The sequence below is a fragment of the Taudactylus pleione genome, unplaced genomic scaffold (genome assembly GCF_031769625.1).
Source record: "Taudactylus pleione unplaced genomic scaffold, aTauple2 ptg000268l, whole genome shotgun sequence".
In the NCBI taxonomy this organism is placed as follows: domain Eukaryota; kingdom Metazoa; phylum Chordata; class Amphibia; order Anura; family Myobatrachidae; genus Taudactylus; species Taudactylus pleione.
In genome coordinates, this window is record NW_028284670.1 from 1,420,490 (window position 1) to 1,426,489 (window position 6,000).

The 6,000-nt window shown below is 41.0% G+C and overlaps 1 pseudogene; it reads right to left on the minus strand.

The window, feature by feature from the left end:
• Positions 1-4,034: 4,034 nt before the first annotated feature.
• On the minus strand, positions 4,035-4,840 carry LOC148513823 (olfactory receptor 5P60-like; annotated as a pseudogene).
• Positions 4,841-6,000: the final 1,160 nt, after the last annotated feature.

Below are 6,000 nucleotides of genomic sequence, written 5' to 3' on the forward strand. Positions count from 1 at the left end.
AGAGCTGTAAATATATATAGCCGTACTCCCGAAAGTAATGGAACCCACATGTGTTCAGTCATTTCTATGGCTGTGAGTCAATTAGCAGTCCCTACTATAGCAACAGTTTGTGCTATTATCATGTAGCATTAGGGACACTGGTAGAGAGATGCCTTGACATGGTCCGGTGCTTAAACATATATTTGCAAATGTATGCAACAAATATCTCAGAATTTATATTATCATTTAGTATTCAAATCTTATTACTGGCCTTTTGCAGTGTGCTGGAGGGAAGATTTTATTTTTTTTTTCAACTCAGAGCCAGTCAGTGGCCTGTTCCCATGGTAGTGGGAACACAGTCAAGTGATGGAATGCACGTGGGTTCTGTCACTTTTGGGAGAAAAGTTATACATATTCATATATAGCTCTTCTATGTTCACTTGAATTGGTTGCATGTTTTTGTTTTTTTTTCACACCCACAGGATTCCTACTGGAGAAGTGGACTAACCAGTGCCTAGGATGTGTACTGGACAAGGGGACCAATTGGTGCCAGAGAGTAATAGCAGTGAATGTGTCATAAAATAATAAAACATTTGGTGTGTGTGTGTACTTTCATTATTTTGATATTTCCTTTAGAGGAGGACTATAGGTAAGAGTAGAGACTTAATCTTGGCCTTGCTGGCACTTGTGGTTTTCCAGTATTAGAACAATATTACTTTAAATCTAATATTTACACAAATCATCTTCGTACCCACTGCTCCAGAATGCAGGTGATAGCCCCAGACTTAAGCACAGGCCTGGGGCATACTCGGGAGAAGGGACCCCTTTATTGGGGGGTCCCCAGTTTATGAGGAATCCCCAGCCTGGACAGACTAGTTGGGCTGGTCAAAGCTTTAGCCGGGTGACCCCATCAAGTATGTCTTCAGGGGTAGCCATGCCCTGTGCCACCCAGGTAGATGTTGCCCTTAAGTCCGAAAATGGTGGCGTGATCTAATTACCATAGGTCATGCCCTCTAAATGACATTATTTGGGGGCGTATCTGCATGGCATGCCTCCCATGTAACGTCAAGCTGGCGGTGAGCCCAGCACTTTGTCACTAGCTGGGCTTCTATAGCCCCCTCCTGGTGCTGAATGGATGCCGCGCACATGTGCACAGCATCCATTCAGCTACTAGAGGTTCAAAAACTGCCACACAGCTGCGGCGGTGGGGTTGCCCAACTTACCGACCGAACCACCCACAGGACACTTTGACCCACAGATGAAACAGCGGGACAGTGCTGTCCTGCTGAAGTCGGGATGTTAAGAGGGGTGCGCCCTCTATGGTATGGCTCCCCTGTTCAACTGCACTTGTTGAACATGCCTCAAACCTGCCCTGATGGAAAGTACTTGCAAGTTTGGCCGATGGTGGGTCTATTTCTTTTTGTGTTTTCACCCATGTTTTACAGAAAGATTCATGTTTTTTTCACCCATGTTTGCCCTTAGTAAAAACACGGCAAAGTCACCTGTGAATGGCATTTTGGACAGACACGGTTCTTAGTATTAGCAAATAGTATTGGAGACACCTAATGCAATTCTACACAGCTTCGTCAGAGGTACAGTATGTGCTGCTGGAGCTGGATTGCTGCTTAAATCCTTTGTAACTGTTAAATAACATAATTAGACCAGCTGGCTCCATTCTGTTAATAATTAGGCCACATGCTATAAATTTAGAAATCACAGAATTAATAAAAATACACATAAGAGTTTCAGTTGATATATGGAGGTGGTATCTTCTTTTAAATGTTTTTCTAATCACATACACTTCTTAAATGGTTTACTCATTTGGTATCTGACAGCCGATAGTTTACACAATGAAGTATGACAGCTCTACATCCTACATCTGAATGCAGTTGGAAAAAATCAGGTGAAAAATTGTCAGAAAAAAAAGCAAAGGAGAGAGTTGGTATTAAAGATTTTTTAACTGATCTATATGTTCTGACCTTGTTTAATTATCTGAATTAATAGTACTGGTAACACACCCCTTTTGACCAAAAATATTTTAGAGGACTGCACCATGCAAATGCACCTTCATGGACAATACGAGAGCAGATAGTTTGCTCTGTGTGGCCAGATGGCTCTCTGTGTGAATACAGTGTTTCTGGGTGGCACCTTGGTGGTACCTTACAGACACAGTGGCGGAACTCCCGGAGACAATGGAGTCATTTGCCGCTGGGTGCCAGCCCTGAAGGAGGCACCTGGCTCCATTGTCACCCGGCCATTCCGGGCACTGCTGAGGAGGAGCTGCATGGAGAAGGAGCTCCGCGATCAGTGCTACTTTTCTCCACTATTCTCTCTCCTCCCCCCCGGTGCAAGCAGTAGCCAGAGGATGGAGCTCAGTGCAGTGCACTATAGGAGTGACGTCATGACATCACTCCCATAGTTCTGAGGAGCGGGCGCTGGGGATGGATGGAAGCTGGCACTGGAGCGGGTTTTAAGGTAGGTGGTGTGTGTGCGCTCACACACACGCGGGTGGGCTTACTACTGGGGGCACTACAGGGGGCATCCTATGGGGGAATTTTAGCTGCCTTACTACTGGGGGCATCATATGGGGGCAATACAGGGGCCTTACTACTGGGGGCACTATTGGAAGCACTACAACTGGGGGCACTTCAAGGGGCATTACTACTGGGGCACTGCAGGGGGCATTACTACCAGGGGCACTACTACAGGGGGCATTACTTTTAGGGGCATTATTACCAGGGGCATTACTGCAGGGGGCATTATTACTACTGGGGCACTGCATACAGGGACCACTACTGGGGGTACTGCATAGGGGGACCTCTACTAAGGGCACTGTTTATGGGGCACTGCATAGGGGGACCACAACTGGGAGCACTATATAAGGGGCACTATTGGAGGCACTGCATAGGGGGACCACTACTGGGGGCACTATATTAAAGGAACTGCATAGGGGGTGGTGGCAGCTGGGTCTGGCATAGGTGCTGGGGGGTGGTAAATTTTAATTTGGGGGGTGGGGGGGCACCAACATTTATCTTGCCTTCAGGCACCTGGGATGAAGTTACACCACTGTGTAGACACATGGAACAGATGCACCTGTGGGCATGTCATTGGTGCATAGCATGAAGACTGATGGTTACTTTACAGATGGACTAATTTTCCAATTAGCATGAGGTAGTAAATCTAGCAGCCACAGGCATCGGAATATGCCGTCACTTTGTGTCTAATTTCAAATCAGGTCCACTGTACCAAGGGACCTAACAATTTTACCAAGTCTTTTTCTTGTTGGTAAAAATTGTACTGGAGCTTCAAAGGATGTGGGCTTTGACTCAATTCATTGATTATTCATTGGAACTTTCTCAAGACTTGATTATACAATAAGCTTGATTATAAAATTGAGTTGAGTCAGGCATATCACAAAATATGATTTATAGATGCTAGGTGTATGAGGACACATCTGTACAAAATAATTTTGAGGACTAAAAGACATAAGTTAACAACTAAAAATCTGCTAAAAATTGTTTGGCATTGCACCATGTGATGAATTACAAGTAACTAATATTTTGTTAAAACTCTTTGTTGCAATAAATTGTTTCTACTGTTCCTGAAATCTTTTTTACACATACAGTACACTGTTTTTATTTAAAAAAATGTTATAATAAATATTATGATATATTTAAATCAGTAAGTGAAGTATCAACCATAAATATGAGTAAATATAAGAAAAAAAGTAATATAAATAGGGTGAATAAATAATCAAAAAGGTACATTTTTGTATATATTTTGCATATAAACTGCAATTTTTTTTGCACATTTTTACAGTCTTGGCTACATATTGCAGGTTTTTTTTGCCCAATATTTTTACATAACTTCTCATATCTGGTAACCACTTTCTACCTGGTAATCACCAGTAATGAAACAATATAATTTGTATTCCATAGTAAGTAACATGCATTGTAAGAGCGTCTGATAAAGATTTATAGAGAATATTGGAAAAGTTAAGAATATGTTTAGATTTTCAGAATATTTTTTGTAAGAACATCGTGCACAAAGCACAATTATGCCTTCAATCTCTTAATACCTAATATATTCCCCATGACAGTCCTCAGCCCTTGATTTCTCATGCAAAATATAATTGGATTAAACATTGGTGTTACTAAAATGTACATCAACATTATGACTTTGTTCTTAGACAATGAGTGTCCTTTAGCAGGGACCAGGTAGATAGCAAAAATGCTACCATAGTTCAAAGACACAACGGAAAGGTGGGAACTGCAGGTAGAAAATACTTTTTTCCTTCCAGAAGTGACAGAGATTCCAAGGATGGTCATGAACACACAGGTGTAGCTGCTGAGGATTAAAATAAAAGGTATCACTGCTATGGGAAATGTCAGCACCAGTATAGCAATCTGTAAGCTGTTTATGAGAGAGCAGGAAAGTTCTACAAAAGGAGCAAGATCACAGAAGAAATGATCTATGACTGTTGGTTCACAAAAAAAAACATGAAAAAGTAAAATAAGTGTAATTAGAGGGATTAAAAAGCCGAACACCCTTGAAATGAGAGTGAGACAATGTTGACATTTGTAGTCTTGTAGTCCATGATTGTGGTGTTACATATGGCCAGATACTTGTCATATGACATTACTGTGAGGAGGTAGCACTCTGTGCTTCATAGAGCTACATAAAGATATGTTTAAGCAATGCAGCAAATTCTAGAGATGGTGGCTCCTTCCAGCCATATGACGGGCAACATATTGGGAACATTGAGGGTCAAGAATGCAATTTCTGTTATTGACAGGTGCTTGAGAAAGAAATACATTGGGGAATTGAGCCTCTGTCTGGTTGAAACCAAGGTGATAATCATGAGGTTTATTGTGAATGTGATCATGTAAATGACCAGGATCAGGAGAAAGAAGAAAGCCTTGAAACCATTGTCCACTGTACCAAGGGACCTAACAATTTTACAAAATCTTTGATTTCACTGATATACTGTAACTTATTACTCAACTAAAAAAATTGCTATAGAAATATATAATAAGGGGTCTATTTACTAAGCAGTGTTAGGAGACAGAGTGAAAAGTGATAAGGTGCCAGCCAATCAGCTCCCAGCTGTCATTTTTCAAACACAGCCTGTGACATGACAGTTAAGAGCTGATTGGCTGGCACCTTATCACTTTTCACTCTGTCTACTAACACTGCTTAGTAAATAGACCCCTAAGTCTTTAATTTCTTGATTATTTAAAATGCTAATATGCACTTTATAAGTAAAAATGGCAAACATTGTACTGGAGCTTCAAACTATGTGGACTTTGACGTGTTTCATTGACTAGTAATTGGAAGTTTCACAAGACTTGATTACACAATAAGCTTGATTATAAAATTACTGTAACAGCAGGCTGACTATATTATTTTGTAAAACACCAGCTTACCCAAACAGGTGCAAAAGGACATCAGTAGTGTATTATGAAAAATGTTTTTATGTAACTTTCCTTTTCTAGAGCTGTCATCAGATGATTTTTCCTTAGTGGGGGATTTCTTGTTGTTGTTGAACAATCCAACTAGGTAATGCAGCCTAGGGCTGGCTGTTAATATTCCAGGGAGGGGGGGATGTTGCTGGTTTCCTATTTAGTGGCCCAAGTCCTGGCTGGTATAGCCTAGTGCTGGCAATTTTAAGGTTCCTTATGCTGACGGGGTGGGATTTTAATGGTTCTGGTTCCCATGGGTCAGGTAATTGATGCTGAACATTAAAGGCATCATTATCATGGGGGAATCTTTTTGCAGCTGGTAGAGGTCAGGTATTACTACACAATAATGTTTATAACAAAAATGCCTAATAACTTATGTTAGATGATTTCTGAGTCACCTGATTCAAATTCCATCATTGGCCGCCTCTATGTTACGTGACTCAGTATGCACTTCTTTGAGGTGGTTTGTGCAGTCACACACCAGTTCTTTAATAAGTGCAGTGTTTCTTTCACAGCAAAGTGTACATACATAATTTTTTTTTATTACTTTTTAAATTGA